Source organism: Oncorhynchus nerka, linkage group LG22 (genome assembly GCF_034236695.1).
Source record: "Oncorhynchus nerka isolate Pitt River linkage group LG22, Oner_Uvic_2.0, whole genome shotgun sequence".
Lineage (NCBI taxonomy): Eukaryota > Metazoa > Chordata > Actinopteri > Salmoniformes > Salmonidae > Oncorhynchus > Oncorhynchus nerka.
In genome coordinates, this window is record NC_088417.1 from 7330663 (window position 1) to 7348955 (window position 18293).

The 18293-nt window shown below is 50.6% G+C and overlaps 1 pseudogene; it reads right to left on the bottom strand.

Moving 5' to 3' along the window:
- The window catches only part of LOC115124278 (extracellular sulfatase Sulf-1-like), an 87060-nt pseudogene that overhangs the window by 20544 nt on the left and 48223 nt on the right, over positions 1-18293 (bottom strand).

Consider the following 18293-nt stretch of genomic DNA (forward strand, 5'->3'; position numbering starts at 1 on the left):
GGGCAGAAATGTGATGAACTGACTTGTTGGCAAGGTGGAATCCTATGACGGTGGCACGGTGAAAGTCACTGAGCTCTTCAGTAAGGCCAATCTACTGTCAATGTTTGTCTATGGAGATTGCATGACTGTGTGCTCGATTTTCCCCTAACTTTACCAGCCCTCCCCTAATTGGAGTAAACTATACGACAACACTTAGGCTTCTACTTCCAGTTTATACATTTTACAGACACAGTATATATATTTTTTTACATTAGTTCTCTTCAGTTTGTTTTTAGTCCCATCCTTCATCTACCCTAACCCCCTCTCATCTATCTCTGAACACCGTCCAGTTATGAGTACTACCTGAAATATATATATTTTTTTAAATCTGTGCTGTGACGTTTCATAAAGGTTCTGAACTTTTCTACTCTCATAGTTTCTACAGACCGTAAACTGAAGATAAACATGTTTGCTAACAGTATTGTTACATTATTGATCGATTCACGATGACTGTTTAAATCACCCAGCAATGCTATCTGCAGAGTTAGCTACAGGTAAATGTTACAATTCAAAACCCATTCCTGAACCTGCGACCAAAAACAAGCTACTTATGGACAGTAGCGATTTTATTTCTACAGTTCGAAGATCTGTAGTTCATCGTGATGTATGGCCCAATCTGTATGGCTCAGCATGTTTGGCCCAATCTGTATGGCTCAATCTTATTTCTGCAGTTCGAAGATCTGTAGTTCATCGTGATGTTTGAATCCCATCATTTAAACTGAAAAACCAAGATTTTAATCATCCAGTGTTGTTTTGTGTATCGGTTCATAAACCATGTGACATAGAATCAGTACATCCAAAATCTCTTCCCAACTATTTTAGAATCTGTATGGCTCAATCTGTATGGCTCAATCTGTATGGCTCAATCTGTATGACTCAGCATGTATGGCTCAATCTGTATGGCTCAGCATGTATGGCTCAATCTATATGGCTCAGCATGTATGGCTGAGCATGTATGGCGCAATCTGTATGGCTCAATCTGTATGACTCAGCATGTATGGCTCAATCTGGATGGCTCAATCTGTATGACTCAGCATGTATGGCTCAATCTGTATGGCTCAGCATGTATGGCTCAATCTATATGGCTCAGCATGTATGGCTGAGCATGTATGGCTCAATCTGTATGGCTCAATCTGTATGGCTCAATCTGTATGGCTCAATCTGTATGACTCAGCATGTATGGCTCAATCTGTATGGCTCAATCTGTATGGCTCAATCTGTATGGCTCAATCTGTATGGCTCAATCTGTATGGCTCAATCTGTATGACTCAGCATGTATGGCTCAATCTGTATGGCTCAATCTGTATGGCTCAGCATGTATGGCTCAATCTGTATGACTCAGCATGTATGGCTCAATCTGTATGGCTCAATCTGTATGGCTCAATCTGTATGGCTCAATCTGTATGGCTCAATCTGGATGGCTCAATCTGTATGGCTCAATCTGTATGGCTCAATCTGTATGGCTCAATCTGTATGGCTCAATCTGTATGGCTCAGCATGTCAATCTTTTTTTTACAATTTTCTTAAACCATTGGTTGTCTTTAATACTGACCTCTTCTTCAATGTTGGTCTTTAATACTGACCTCTTCTTGCCACAGTCACATAATATTTGGGCTATTTTTTATCCACATCCAATAACAAGGCTATACAGTACAACAATAATTAGGCAAGTTAGCTGGCTAACTCATTGATCCGTCTTTGTTTGTATACCCCTCAGTTGAATAATTTTTTAAATTATTTTTTATTTTACTAGGCAAGTCAGTTAAGAACAAATTCTTATTTTCAATGACGGCCTAGGAACAGTGGGTTAACTGCCTGTTCGGGGGCAGAACGACAGATTTGTACTTTGTCAGCTCAGGGATTTGAACTTGCAACCTTTCGGTTACTAGTCCAACGCTCTAACCACTAGGCTAACTTGCCGCGAATGAGGAGGCATTACTACGATTTTTTAGAAAGGCAAATAAACAAACACCAACCTCTTCTTTCCACAGTCACACTCATCAGGTCGCCTCCTCTTCAGATGACCCCTGACCTCCCGAAGGTTCTTTATCTTGTCCTGAAGGGCCTCGATCTGCAATCATATAAAGCGTACTTTTAATATTTTCATTCACACAGAGCGAGGAGAGAGAGTAGCTGATAGAAGAGAGGAAGGGAAGAGAGGAAGGGAAAGAGATCAGACAGGACAGTTATATGATATATAGAGAGGAAAGAGATCAGACAGGACTGTTATATGATGTATAGAGAGGAAAGAGATCAGACAGGACTGATAATGGATTATAGAGTAAAGAGATTAGACAGGACTGATATGTGATGTATAGAGAGGAAAGAGATCAGACAGGACTGTTATGTGAGGTTTAGAGTAAAGAGATCAGACAGGACTGATATTGGATTATAGAGTAAAGAGATCAGACAGGACTGTTATGTGATGTTTAGAGTAGAGAGATCAGACAGGACTGATATGTGATGTTTAGAGAGATCAGACAGGACTGATATGTGATGTTTAGAGTAAAGAGATCAGACAGGACTGATATTGGATTATAGAGTAAAGAGATCAGACAGGACTGTTATGTGATGTTTAGAGTAGAGAGATCAGACAGGACTGATATGTGATGTTTAGAGAGATCAGACAGGACTGATATTGGATTATAGAGTAAAGAGATCAGACAGGACTGTTATGTGATGTTTAGAGTAGAGAGATCAGACAGGACTGATATGTGATGTTTAGAGTAGAGAGATCAGACAGGACTGATATGTGATGTTTAGAGTAGAGAGATCAGACAGGACTGATATGTGATGTTTAGAGTAGAGAGATCAGACAGGACTGATATTGGATTATAGAGTAAAGAGATCAGACATGACTGATATGTGATGTTTAGAGTAAAGAGATCAGACAGGACTGATATTGGATTATAGAGTAAAGAGATCAGACAGGACTGTTATGTGATGTTTAGAGAGATCAGACATGACTGATATGTGATGTTTAGAGTAAAGAGATCAGACAGGACTGATATGTGATGTTTAGAGTAGAGAGATCAGACAGGACTGTTATGTGATGTTTAGAGTAGAGAGATCAGACAGGACTGTTATGTGATGTTTAGAGTAGAGAGATCAGACAGGACTGATATGTGATGTTTAGAGTAGAGAGATCAGACAGGACTGATATGTGATGTTTAGAGTAGAGAGATCAGACAGGACTGTTTTGTGATATATAGAGTAAAGAGATTAGACAGGACTGTTTTGTGATGTAAGATAGTTATGTGGTGTATAGAGACAGACTAACTTCCTGGTCCACATAGCTCTTATGGTCCTTCCAGGCTCTAGAGGAAGAGTAGATCTCTCTCTCACAGTGGACCGTGTCATTCATCAGGAAGTAACACCTGGGAGAGGGGCGAGGGAGGACTGTGTCATTCATCAGGCAGTAACACCTGGGAGAGGGGCAAGGGAGGACTGTGTCATTCATCAGGCAGTAACACCTGGGGCGAGGGAGGACTGTGTCATTCATCAGGAAGTAACACCTGGGGCGAGGGAGGACTGTGTCATTCATCAGGCAGTAACACCTGGGAGAGGGGCGAGGGAGGACTGGGTCATTCATCAGGAAGTAACACCTGGGAGAGGGGCGAGGGAGGACTGTGTCATTCATCAGGAAGTAACAACTGGGGCGAGGGAGGACTGTGTCATTCATCAGGCAGTAACACCTGGGAGAGGGGCGAGGGAGGACTGTGTCATTCATCAGGCAGTAACACCTGGGAGAGGGGCGAGGGAGGACTGTGTCATTCATCAGGAAGTAACTCCTGGGTGAGGGAGGACTGTGTCATTCATCAGGCAGTAACACCTGGGAGAGGGGCGAGGGAGGACTGTGTCATTCATCTGGAAGTAACTCCTGGGAGAGGGGTGAGGGAGGACTGTGTCATTCATCAGGCAGTAACACCAGGGAGAGGGGCGAGGGAGGACTGTGTCATTCATCAGGAAGTAACACCTGGGGTGAGGGAGGACTGTGTCATTCATCAGGCAGTAACACCAGGGAGAGGGGTGAGGGAGGACTGTGTCATTCATCAGGAAGTAACACCTGGGAGAGGGGCGAGGGAGGACTGTGTCATTCATCAGGAAGTAACTCCTGGGAGAGGGGTGAGGGAGGACTGTGTCATTCATCAGGCAGTAACACCAGGGAGAGGGGCGAGGGAGGACTGTGTCATTCATCAGGAAGTAACACCTGGGGCGAGGGAGGACTGTGTCATTCATCAGGAAGTAACACCTGGGAGAGGGGCGAGGGAGGACTGTGTCATTCATCAGGTAGTAACACCTGGGAGATGGGCGAGGGAGGACTGTGTCATTCATCAGGCAGTAACACCTGGGAGAGGGGCGAGGGAGGACTGTGTCATTCATCAGGCAGTAACACCTGGGGCGAGGGAGGACTGTGTCATTCATCAGGAAGTAACACCTGGGGCGAGGGAGGACTGTGTCATTCATCAGGCAGTAACACCTGGGAGAGGGGCGAGGGAGGACTGGGTCATTCATCAGGAAGTAACACCTGGGAGAGGGGCGAGGGAGGACTGTGTCATTCATCAGGAAGTAACAACTGGGGCGAGGGAGGACTGTGTCATTCATCAGGCAGTAACACCTGGGAGAGGGGCGAGGGAGGACTGTGTCATTCATCAGGCAGTAACACCTGGGAGAGGGGCGAGGGAGGACTGTGTCATTCATCAGGAAGTAACACCTGGGAGAAGGGCGAGGGAGGACTGTGTCATTCATCAGGAAGTAACACCTGGGAGAGGGGCGAGGGAGGACTGTGTCATTCATCAGGTAGTAACACCTGGGAGAGGGGTGAGGGAGGACTGTGTCATTCATCAGGAAGTAACACCTGGGAAAAGGGCGAGGGAGGACTGTGTCATTCATCAGGAAGTAACTCCTGGGAGAAGGGCGAGGGAGGACTGTGTCATTCATCAGGCAGTAACACCTGGGAGAGGGGTGAGGGAGGACTGTGTCATTCATCAGGCAGTAACACCTGGGAGAGGGGTGAGGGAGGACTGTGTCATTCATCAGGAAGTAACACCTGGGAGAGGGGCGATGGAGGACTGTGTCATTCATCAGGTAGTAACACCTGGGAGAAGGGCGAGGGAGGACTGTGTCATTCATCAGGAAGTAACACCTGGGAGAAGGGCGAGGGAGGACTGTGTCATTCATCAGGAAGTAACACCTGGGAGATGGGCGAGGGAGGACTGTGTCATTCATCAGGCAGTAACACCTGGGAGAGGGGCGAGGGAGGACTGTGTCATTCATCAGGCAGTAACACCTGGGGCGAGGGAGGACTGTGTCATTCATCAGGAAGTAACTCCTGGGAGAGGGGCGAGGGAGGACTGTGTCATTCATCAGGCAGTAACACCTGGGAGAAGGGCGAGGGAGGACTGTGTCATTCATCAGGCAGTAACACCTGGGAGAGGGGCGAGGGAGGACTGTGTCATTCATCAGGCAGTAACACCTGGGAGAGGGAGGACTGTGTCATTCATCAGGCAGTAACTCCTGGGAGAGGGGTGAGGGAGGACTGTGTCATACATCAGGAAGTAACACCTGGGGCGAGGGAGGACTGTGTCATACATCAGGAAGTAACACCTGGGGCGAGGGAGGACTGTGTCATACATCAGGAAGTAACTCCTGGGAGAGGGTCAAGGGAGGACTGTGTCATTAATCAGGAAGTAACACCTGGGAGGGGTGGGAGGACTGTGTCATACATCAGGAAGTAACTCCTGGGAGAGGGTCAAGGGAGGACTGTGTCATACATCAGGAAGTAACACCTGGGAGAAGGGTGAGGGAGGACTGTGTCATTCATCAGGAAGTAACACCTGGGAGAGGGGCGAGGGAGGACTGTGTCATTCATCAGGCAGTAACAGCTGGGAGAGGGGTGAGGGAGGACTGTGTCATTCATCAGGAAGTAACACCTGGGGCGAGGGAGGACTGTGTCATTCATCAGGCAGTAACAGCTGGGAGAGGGGTGAGGGAGGACTGTGTCATACATCAGGAAGTAACACCTGGGGCGAGGGGGGACTGTGTCATTCATCAGGCAGTAACAGCTGGGAGAGGGGTGAGGGAGGACTGTGTCATTCATCAGGCAGTAACACCTGGGAGAGGGGCGATGGAGGACTGTGTCATTCATCAGGTAGTAACACCTGGGAGAAGGGCGAGGGAGGACTGTGTCATTCATCAGGAAGTAACACCTGGGAGAAGGGCGAGGGAGGACTGTGTCATTCATCAGGAAGTAACACCTGGTCGATGGGCGAGTGAGGACTGTGTCATTCATCAGGCAGTAACACCTGGGAGAGGGGCGAGGGAGGACTGTGTCATTCATCAGGCAGTAACACCTGGGGCGAGGGAGGACTGTGTCATTCATCAGGAAGTAACTCCTGGGAGAGCGGCGAGGGAGGACTGTGTCATTCATCAGGCAGTAACACCTGGGAGAAGGGCGAGGGAGGACTGTGTCATTCATCAGGCAGTAACACCTGGGGCGAGGGAGGACTGTGTCATTCATCAGGAAGTAACTCCTGGGAGAGGGGTGAGGGAGGACTGTGTCATACATCAGGAAGTAACACCTGGGAGAGGGAGGACTGTGTCATTCATCAGGCAGTAACTCCTGGGAGAGGGGTGAGGGAGGACTGTGTCATACATCAGGAAGTAACACCTGGGGCGAGGGAGGACTGTGTCATTCATCAGGAAGTAACTCCTGGGAGAGGGGTGAGGGAGGACTGTGTCATACATCAGGAAGTAACACCTGGGGCGAGGGAGGACTGTGTCATTCATCAGGCAGTAACACCTGGGAGAGGGGTGAGGGAGGACTGTGTCATTCATCAGGCAGTAACACCTGGGAGAGGGGTGAGGGAGGACTGTGTCATTCATCAGGAAGTAACACCTGGGAGAGGGGCGAGGGGAGGACTGTGTCATTCATCAGGTAGTAACACCTGGGAGAAGGGCGAGGAGGACTGTGTCATTCATCAGGAAGTAACACCTGGGAGAAGGGCGAGGGAGGACTGTGTCATTCATCAGGAAGTAACACCTGGGAGATGGGCGAGGGAGGACTGTGTCATTCATCAGGCAGTAACACCTGGGAGAGGGGCGAGGGAGGACTGTGTCATTCATCAGGCAGTAACACCTCAGGGAGGACTGTGTCATTCATCAGGAAGTAACTCCTGGGAGAGGGGCGAGGGAGGACTGTGTCATTCATCAGGCAGTAACACCTGGGAGAAGGGCGAGGGAGGACTGTGTCATTCATCAGGCAGTAACACCTGGGAGAGGGGCGAGGGAGGACTGTGTCATTCATCAGGCAGTAACACCTGGGAGAGGGAGGACTGTGTCATTCATCAGGCAGTAACTCCTGGGAGAGGGGTGAGGGAGGACTGTGTCATACATCAGGAAGTAACACCTGGGGCGAGGGAGGACTGTGTCATACATCAGGAAGTAACACCTGGGGCGAGGGAGGACTGTGTCATACATCAGGAAGTAACTCCTGGGAGAGGGTCAAGGGAGGACTGTGTCATTCATCAGGAAGTAACACCTGGGGCGAGGGAGGACTGTGTCATACATCAGGAAGTAACTCCTGGGAGAGGGTCAAGGGAGGACTGTGTCATACATCAGGAAGTAACACCTGGGAGAAGGGTGAGGGAGGACTGTGTCATTCATCAGGAAGTAACACCTGGGAGAGGGGTGAGGGAGGACTGTATCATTCATCAGGCAGTAACACCTGGGGCGAGGGAGGACTGTGTCATTCATCAGGCAGTAACACCTGGGGCGAGGGAGGACTGTGTCATTCATCAGGCAGTAACAGCTGGGAGAGGGGTGAGGGAGGACTGTGTCATTCATCAGGAAGTAACACCTGGGGCGAGGGAGGACTGTGTCATTCATCAGGCAGTAACAGCTGGGAGAGGGGTGAGGGAGGACTGTGTCATACATCAGGAAGTAACACCTGGGGCGAGGGGGGACTGTGTCATTCATCAGGCAGTAACAGCTGGGAGAGGGGTGAGGGAGGACTGTGTCATTCATCAGGCAGTAACACCTGGGAGAGGGGCGATGGAGGACTGTGTCATTCATCAGGTAGTAACACCTGGGAGAAGGGCGAGGGAGGACTGTGTCATTCATCAGGAAGTAACACCTGGGAGAAGGGCGAGGGAGGACTGTGTCATTCATCAGGAAGTAACACCTGGTCGATGGGCGAGTGAGGACTGTGTCATTCATCAGGCAGTAACACCTGGGAGAGGGGCGAGGGAGGACTGTGTCATTCATCAGGCAGTAACACCTGGGGCGAGGGAGGACTGTGTCATTCATCAGGAAGTAACTCCTGGGAGAGGGGCGAGGGAGGACTGTGTCATTCATCAGGCAGTAACACCTGGGAGAAGGGCGAGGGAGGACTGTGTCATTCATCAGGCAGTAACACCTGGGGCGAGGGAGGACTGTGTCATTCATCAGGAAGTAACTCCTGGGAGAGGGGTGAGGGAGGACTGTGTCATACATCAGGAAGTAACACCTGGGAGAGGGAGGACTGTGTCATTCATCAGGCAGTAACTCCTGGGAGAGGGGTGAGGGAGGACTGTGTCATACATCAGGAAGTAACACCTGGGGCGAGGGAGGACTGTGTCATTCATCAGGAAGTAACTCCTGGGAGAGGGGTGAGGGAGGACTGTGTCATACATCAGGAAGTAACACCTGGGGCGAGGGAGGACTGTGTCATTCATCAGGAAGTAACTCCTGGGAGAGGGGTGAGGGAGGACTGTGTCATACATCAGGCAGTAACTCCTGGGAGAGGGTCAAGGGAGGACTGTGTCATTCATCAGGAAGTAACTCCTGGGAGAGGGGTGAGGGAGGACTGTGTCATACATCAGGAAGTAACACCTGGGAGAAGGGTGAGGGAGGACTGTGTCATTCATCAGGAAGTAACACCTGGGAGAGGGGTGAGGGAGGACTGTATCATTCATCAGGCAGTAACACCTGGGGCGAGGGAGGACTGTGTCATTCATCAGGCAGTAACACCTGGGGCGAGGGAGGACTGTGTCATTCATCAGGCAGTAACAGCTGGGAGAGGGGTGAGGGAGGACTGTGTCATTCATCAGGAAGTAACACCTGGGGCGAGGGAGGACTGTGTCATTCATCAGGCAGTAACAGCTGGGAGAGGGGTGAGGGAGGACTGTGTCATACATCAGGAAGTAACACCTGGGGCGAGGGGGGACTGTGTCATTCATCAGGCAGTAACAGCTGGGAGAGGGGTGAGGGAGGACTGTGTCATTCATCAGGCAGTAACACCTGGGGCGAGGGAGGACTGTGTCATTCATCAGGAAGTAACTCCTGGGAGAGGGGCGAGGGAGGACTGTGTCATTCATCAGGCAGTAACACCTGGGAGAAGGGCGAGGGAGGACTGTGTCATTCATCAGGCAGTAACACCTGGGGCGAGGGAGGACTGTGTCATTCATCAGGCAGTAACAGCTGGGAGAGGGGTGAGGGAGGACTGTGTCATTCATCAGGAAGTAACACCTGGGGCGAGGGAGGACTGTGTCATTCATCAGGCAGTAACAGCTGGGAGAGGGGTGAGGGAGGACTGTGTCATACATCAGGAAGTAACACCTGGGGCGAGGGGGGACTGTGTCATTCATCAGGCAGTAACAGCTGGGAGAGGGGTGAGGGAGGACTGTGTCATTCATCAGGCAGTAACAGTAGGGAGGACTGTGTCATTCATCAGGAAGTAACTCCTGGGAGAGGGGCGAGGGAGGACTGTGTCATTCATCAGGCAGTAACACCTGGGAGAAGGGCGAGGGAGGACTGTGTCATTCATCAGGCAGTAACACCTGGGAGAGGGGCGAGGGAGGACTGTGTCATTCATCAGGCAGTAACACCTGGGAGAGGGAGGACTGTGTCATTCATCAGGCAGTAACTCCTGGGAGAGGGGTGAGGGAGGACTGTGTCATACATCAGGAAGTAACACCTGGGGCGAGGGAGGACTGTGTCATTCATCAGGAAGTAACTCCTGGGAGAGGGGTGAGGGAGGACTGTGTCATACATCAGGAAGTAACACCTGGGGCGAGGGAGGACTGTGTCATTCATCAGGAAGTAACTCCTGGGAGAGGGGTGAGGGAGGTCTGTGTCATACATCAGGCAGTAACTCCTGGGAGAGGGTCAAGGGAGGACTGTGTCATTCATCAGGAAGTAACTCCTGGGAGAGGGGTGAGGGAGGACTGTGTCATACATCAGGAAGTAACACCTGGGAGAAGGGTGAGGGAGGACTGTGTCATTCATCAGGAAGTAACACCTGGGAGAGGGGTGAGGGAGGGCTGTATCATTCATCAGGCAGTAACACCTGGGGCGAGGGAGGACTGTGTCATTCATCAGGCAGTAACACCTGGGGCGAGGGAGGACTGTGTCATTCATCAGGCAGTAACAGCTGGGAGAGGGGTGAGGGAGGACTGTGTCATTCATCAGGAAGTAACACCTGGGGCGAGGGAGGACTGTGTCATTCATCAGGCAGTAACAGCTGGGAGAGGGGTGAGGGAGGACTGTGTCATACATCAGGAAGTAACACCTGGGGCGAGGGGGGACTGTGTCATTCATCAGGCAGTAACAGCTGGGAGAGGGGTGAGGGAGGACTGTGTCATTCATCAGGAAGTAACACCTGGGAGAGGGGTGAGGGAGGACTGTGTCATTCATCAGGCAGTAACACCTGGGGCGAGGGAGGACTGTGTCATTCATCAGGCAGTAACACCTGGGAGAGGGGCAAGGGAGGACTGTGTCATTCATCAGGCAGTAATACCTGGGGCGAGGGAGGACTGTGTCATTCATCAGGAAGTAACACCTGGGGCGAGGGAGGACTGTGTCATTCATCAGGCAGTAACACCTGCGAGAGGGGCGAGGGAGGACTGTGTCATTCATCAGGAAGTAACACCTGGGAGAGAGGCGAGGGAGGACTGTGTCATTCATCAGGAAGTAACACCTGGGGCAAGGGAGGACTGTGTCATTCATCAGGAAGTAACACCTGGGGCAAGGGAGGACTGTGTCATTCATCAGGAAGTAACACCTGGGAGAGGGGCGAGGGAGGACTGTGTCATTCATCAGGCAGTAACACCTGGGAGAGGGGCGAGGGAGGACTGTTTCATTCATCAGGCAGTAACTCCTGGGAGAAGGGTGAGGGAGGACTGTGTCATTCATCAGGAAGTAACACCTGGGAGAAGGGCAAGGGAGGACTGTGTCATTCATCAGGAAGTAACACCTGGGAGAGGGGCGAGGGAGGACTGTGTCATTCATCAGGTATTAACACCTGGGAGAGGGGTGAGGGAGGACTGTGTCATTCATCAGGAAGTAACACCTGGGAGAGGGGTGAGGGAGGACTGTATCATTCATCAGGCAGTAACACCTGGGGCGAGGGAGGACTGTGTCATTCATCAGGCAGTAACACCTGGGAGAGGGGCGAGGGAGGACTGTGTCATTCATCAGGCAGTAACACCTGGGGCGAGGGAGGACTGTGTCATTCATCAGGAAGTAACTCCTGGGAGAGGGGCAAGGGAGGACTGTGTCATTCATCAGGCAGTAACACCTGGGAGAAGGGCGAGGGAGGACTGTGTCATTCATCAGGCAGTAACACCTGGGAGAGGGGCGAGGGAGGACTGTGTCATTCATCAGGCAGTAACACCTGGGAGAGGGAGGACTGTGCCATTCATCAGGCAGTAACTCCTGGGAGAGGGGTGAGGGAGGACTGTGTCATACATCAGGAAGTAACACCTGGGGCGAGGGAGGACTGTGTCATTCATCAGGAAGTAACTCCTGGGAGAGGGGTGAGGGAGGACTGTGTCATACATCAGGAAGTAACACCTGGGGCGAGGGAGGACTGTGTCATTCATCAGGAAGTAACTCCTGGGAGAGGGGTGAGGGAGGACTGTGTCATACATCAGGCAGTAACTCCTGGGAGAGGGTCAAGGGAGGACTGTGTCATTCATCAGGAAGTAACTCCTGGGAGAGGGGTGAGGGAGGACTGTGTCATACATCAGGAAGTAACACCTGGGGCGAGGGAGGACTGTGTCATTCATCAGGCAGTAACAGCTGGGAGAGGGGTGAGGGAGGACTGTGTCATTCATCAGGAAGTAACACCTGGGAGAGGGGTGAGGGAGGACTGTGTCATTCATCAGGAAGTAACACCTGGGAGAGGGGAAAAGGCCTTAACTGCACCGCCAGGCCAAACCCCCACAAAGAGCAAGTTAAGCAGACATTGGCTAGGGAAATATTCCCTCGGTAGGAACGATGTCATACTTGTGTGTGACCTTGACAGAGTTCGGGTACCCCACGGCGTTGGTATCATCCGCTAGCATCTCCTCTGACCTGTCGTCTGACTCCAAGGCAAACTCGGGGTCCTCCTGCTCATAGTGACGCTTTTTGATGACACGTCTCTGCACGGCTGACTGGTCGTCTGCCGCGAGGTCAACGTCATAGATCTGCCCTTCGAACTCCACTGATAGAGATCTGGTGGGTCGAGTATGGACGAAACGAGGCCTGTAGCCTAATAGATATTATAGCAGAGAGAGTATAACACACTTTTATTTTCTTGTGTCTTTTTTATAGATGTATCTCTTACAAGATTTAACACAACAAACACAACAGACTGTCAACAGCCCACAGTGATAAAGATCCAGACAGTCATTCAGCCCACAGCGATAAAGATCCAGACAGTCATTCAGCCCACAGCGATAAAGATCCAGACAGTCATTCTGCCCACAGCGATAAAGATCCAGACAGTCATTCAGCCCACAGCGATAAAGATCCAGACAGTCATTCTGCCCACAGTGATAAAGATCCAGACAGTCATTCAGCCCACAGACAGTCATTCTGCCCACAGTGATAAAGATCCAGACAGTCATTCAGCCCACAGTGATGAAGATCCAGACAGTCATTCAGCCCACAGACAGTCATTCTGCCCACAGCGATAAAGATCCAGACAGTCATTCAGCCCACAGCGATAAAGATCCAGACAGTCATTCTGCCCACAGTGATAAAGATCCAGACAGTCATTCTGCCCACAGCGATAAAGATCCAGACAGTCATTCAGCCCACAGACAGTCATTCAGCCCACAGCGATAAAGATCCAGACAGTCATTCAGCCCACAGTGATGAAGTTCCAGACAGTCATTCAGCCCACAGACAGTCATTCTGCCCACAGCGATAAAGATCCAGACAGTCATTCAGCCCACAGCGATAAAGATCCAGACAGTCATTCTGCCCACAGTGATAAAGATCCAGACAGTCATTCTGCCCACAGCGATAAAGATCCAGACAGTCATTCAGCCCACAGCGATAAAGATCCAGACAGTCATTCAGCCCACAGCGATAAAGATCCAGACAGTCATTCAGCCCACAGCGATAAAGATCCAGACAGTCATTCAGCCCACAGTGATGAAGCTCCAGACAGTCATTCTGCCCACAGTGATAAAGATCCAGACAGTCATTCAGCCCACAGTGATAAAGATCCAGACAGTCATTCAGCCCACAGACAGTCATTCAGCCCACAGTGATAAAGATCCAGACAGTCATTCTGCCCACAGCGATAAAGATCCAGACAGTCATTCAGCCCACAGCGATAAAGATCCAGACAGTCATTCAGCCCACAGCGATAAAGATCCAGACAGTCATTCAGCCCACAGCGATAAAGATCCAGACAGTCATTCAGCCCACAGCGATAAAGATCCAGACAGTCATTCAGCCCACAGTGATGAAGCTCCAGACAGTCATTCTGCCCACAGTGATAAAGATCCAGACAGTCATTCAGCCCACAGTGATAAAGATCCAGACAGTCATTCAGCCCACAGACAGTCATTCAGCCCACAGTGATAAATATCCAGACAGTCATTCAGCCCACAGACAGTCATTCAGCCCACATTGATAAATATCCAGACAGTCATTCAGCCCACAGCGATAAAGATCCAGACAGTCATTCAGCCCACAGTGATAAATATCCAGCCAGTCATTCAGCCCACAGACAGTCATTCAGCCCACAGCGATAAAGATCCAGACAGTCATTCAGCCCACAGTGATAAAGATCCAGACAGTCATTGAGCCCACAGTGATAAAGATCCAGACAGTCATTCAGCCCACAGCGATAAAGATCCAGACAGTCATTCAGCCCACAGTGATAAATATCCAGACAGTCATTCAGCCCACAGACAGTCATTCAGCCCACAGCGATAAAGATCCAGACAGTCATTCAGCCCACAGTGATAAATATCCAGACAGTCATTCAGCCCACAGACAGTCATTCAGCCCACAGTGATAAATATCCAGACAGTCATTCAGCCCACAGTGATACAGATCTCCAGCATGTGATGAATCAAATTTAACATACATGTTGGTATGGGACTATGTAAAGATATACTGAAATTAAATGAATTGGATGTGGAAAAAGTCCATTCAGTAGCAATGTCTCTTAATTCCACTAGGTGGCGCCACAACATTCCAAACTACCAGATCCTTGGCAGACGTGACAGAGCGACATCTCATCTCAACTACATATCCACCAGACCACTGATCTAATGTAAGAAGGTGTATTGGTCTGGCTCTCTCTCTCTCTCCTCTGCATCGGCCTCTCTTTATAGCCGAGCGTGTAAATCAAGGCTCTGACAAAACACAGACATGGTCATTTTCCCCATTGCTATACACACATAGTCCACAGAGGGACATCTGTTCAAATCCAAATCAAATCGATTGTTATTGATCACATACACATATTCATCAGATGTTATTACAACAGTGCGGTAGTATCTAACAATTCACAACAATACACACAAATCTAAAAGTAAAATAAAGAAATTAAGAAATATATAAATATTAGGACGAACAATGTCGGAGTGACACAGACTAAAATGCAGTGGAATAGAATACAGTATATACATATGAAATGAGTAAAGCAGTATGTAAACATTATTAAAGTGACCAGTGATGCCATGTCTATGTATATAGGGCAGCAGCCTCTAAGGTGCAGGGTTGAGTAACCGGGTGGTAGCCGGCTAGTGATGACTATTTAACAGTCTGATGGCCTTGAGATAGAAGCTGTTTTTCAGTCTCTCGGTCCCAGCTTTGATGCACCTGTACAGACCTCGCCTTCTGGATGATAGCGGGGTGAACAGGCAGTGGCTCGGGTGGTTGTTCTCCTTGATGATCTTTATGGCCTTCCTGTGATATCGGGTGATTGTTCTCCTTGATGATCTTTATGGCCTTCCTGTGACATCAGGTGCTGTAGGTGTCCTGGAGGGCAGGCAGTGTGCCCCCGGTGACGCGTTGGGCAGACCGCTCAGAATACAACTCCCTTGCCAGCCTGAGCCACCATCAGCCTCAGTCTCAACCTCAGCTCCATCCCCGGTCCCCCAGAAACTGTCTCTTAGATAACCCCTTATAACCCCAGCTACAACCCCGGTCCCCCAGAAACTGTCTCTTAGATAACCCCTTATAATCCCAGCTCCATCCCCGGTCCCCCAGAAACTGTCTCTTAGATAACCCCTTATAACCCCAGCTCCATCCCCGGTCCCCCAGAAACTGTCTCTTAGATAACCCCAGCTCCATCCCCAGTCCCCCAGAAACTGTCTCTTAGATAACCCCAGCTCCATCCCCAGTCCCCCAGAAACTGTCTCTTAGATAACCCCAGCTCCATCCCCAGTCCCCAGAAACTGTCTCTTAGATAACCCCAGCTCCATCCCCAGTCCCCAGAAACTGTCTCTTAGATAACCCCAGCTCCATCCCCAGTCCCCCAGAAACTGTCTCTTAGATAACCTCAGCTCCATCCCCAGTCCCCCAGAAACTGTCTCTTAGATAACCCCTTATAACCCCAGCTCCATCCCCGGTCCCCCAGAAACTGTCTCTTAGATAACCACATCACCATCCCCAGTCCCCCAGAAACTGTCTCTTAGATAACCCCTTATAACCCCAGCACCATCCCCGGTCCCCCAGAAACTGTCTCTTAGATAACCCCATCACCATCCCCGGTCCCCCAGAAACTGTCTCTTAGATAACCCCTTATAACCCCAGCTCCATCCCCGGTCCCCCAGAAACTGTCTCTTAGATAACCCCTTGTAACCCCAGCTCCATCCCCGGTCCCCCAGAAACTGTCTCTTAGATAACCCCTTATAACCCCAGCTCCATCCCCGGTCCCCAGAAACTGTCTCTTAGATAACCCCTTATAACCCCAGCTCCATCCCCGGTCCCCCAGAAACTGTCTCTTAGATAACCCCTTATAACCCCAGCTACAACCCCGGTCCCCCAGAAACTGTCTCTTAGATAACCCCTTATAACCCCAGCTCCATCCCCGGTCCCCCAGAAACTGTCTCTTAGATAACCCCAGCTCCATCCCCAGTCCCCCAGAAACTGTCTCTTAGATATCCCCATCACCATCCCCGGTCCCCCAGAAACTGTCTCTTAGATAACCCCTTATAACCCCAGCTCCATCCCCGGTCCCCCAGAAACTGTCTCTTAGATAACCCTTGTAACCCCAGCTCCATCCCCGGTCCCCCAGAAACTGTCTCTTAGATAACCCCTTATAACCCCAGCTCCATCCCGGTCCCCAGAAACTGTCTCTTAGATAACCCCTTATAACCCCAGCTCCATCCCCGGTCCCCAGAAACTGTCTCTTAGATAACCCCTTATAACCCCAGCTACAACCCCGGTCCCCCAGAAACTGTCTCTTAGATAACCCCTTATAACCCCAGCTCCATCCCCGGTCCCCAGAAACTGTCTCTTAGATAACCCCAGCTCCATCCCCAGTCCCCCAGAAACTGTCTCTTAGATAACCCCAGCTCCATCCCCAGTCCCCCAGAAACTGTCTCTTAGATAACCCCAGCTCCATCCCCAGTCCCCCAGAAACTGTCTCTTAGATAACCCCAGCTCCATCCCCAGTCCCCCAGAAACTGTCTCTTAGATAACCCCAGCTCCATCCCCAGTCCCCCAGAAACTGTCTCTTAGATAACCTCAGCACCGTCCCCAGTCCCCCAGAAACTGTCTCTTAGATAACCCCTTATAACCCCAGCACCATCCCCGGTCCCCCAGAAACTGTCTCTTAGATAACCCCATCACCATCCCCCGGTCCCCAGAAACTGTCTCTTAGATAACCCCTTATAACCCCAGCTCCATCCCCAGTCCCCAGAAACTGTCTCTTAGATAACCCCAGCTCCATCCCCAGTCCCCCAGAAACTGTCTCTTAGATAACCCCAGCTCCATCCCCAGTCCCCCAAAACTGTCTCTTAGATAACCCCAGCTCCATCCCCAGTCCCCCAGAAACTGTCTCTTAGATAACCCCAGCTCCATCCCCAGTCCCCAGAAACTGTCTCTTAGATAACCCCAGCTCAATCCCCAGTCCCCCAGAAACTGTCTCTTAGATAACCTCAGCTCCATCCCCAGTCCCCCAGAAACTGTCTCTTAGATAACCCTTATAACCCCAGCTCCATCCCCGGTCCCCCAGAAACTGTCTCTTAGATAACCCCATCACCATCCCCGGTCCCCCAGAAACTGTCTCTTAGATAACCCCTTATAACCCCAGCACCATCCCCGGTCCCCCAGAAACTGTCTCTTAGATAACCCCATCACCATCCCCCGGTCCCCCAGAAACTGTCTCTTAGATAACCCCTTATTACCCCAGCTCCATCCCCGGTCCCCAGAAACTGTCTCTTAGATAACCCCTTGTAACCCCAGCTCCATCCCCGGTCCCCCAGAAACTGTCTCTTAGATAACCCCTTATAACCCCAGCTCCATCCCCGGTCCCCCAGAAACTGTCTCTTAGATAACCCCTTATAACCCCAGCTCCATCCCCGGTCCCCCAGAAACTGTCTCTTAGATAACCCCTTATAACCCCAGCTCCATCCCCGGTCCCCCAGAAACTGTCTCTTAGATAACCCCTTATAACCCCATCACCATCCCCGGTCCCCCAGTAACTGTCTCTTAGATAACCCCATCACCATCCCCGGTCCCCCAGAAACGGTATCTTAGATAACCCCTTATAACCCCAGCTCCATCCCCGGTCCCCCAGAAACTGTCTCTTAGATAACCCCTTATAACCCCAGCTCCATCCCCGGTCCCCAGAAACTGTCTCTTAGATAACCCCTTATAACCCCAGCTACAACCCTGGTCCCCCAGAAACTGTCTCATAGATAACCCCATCACCATCCCCAGTCCCCCAGAAACTGTCTCTTAGATAACCCCTTATAACCCGAGCTCCATCCCAGCTCCCCCAGAAACTGTCTCTTAGATAACCCCTTATAACCCCA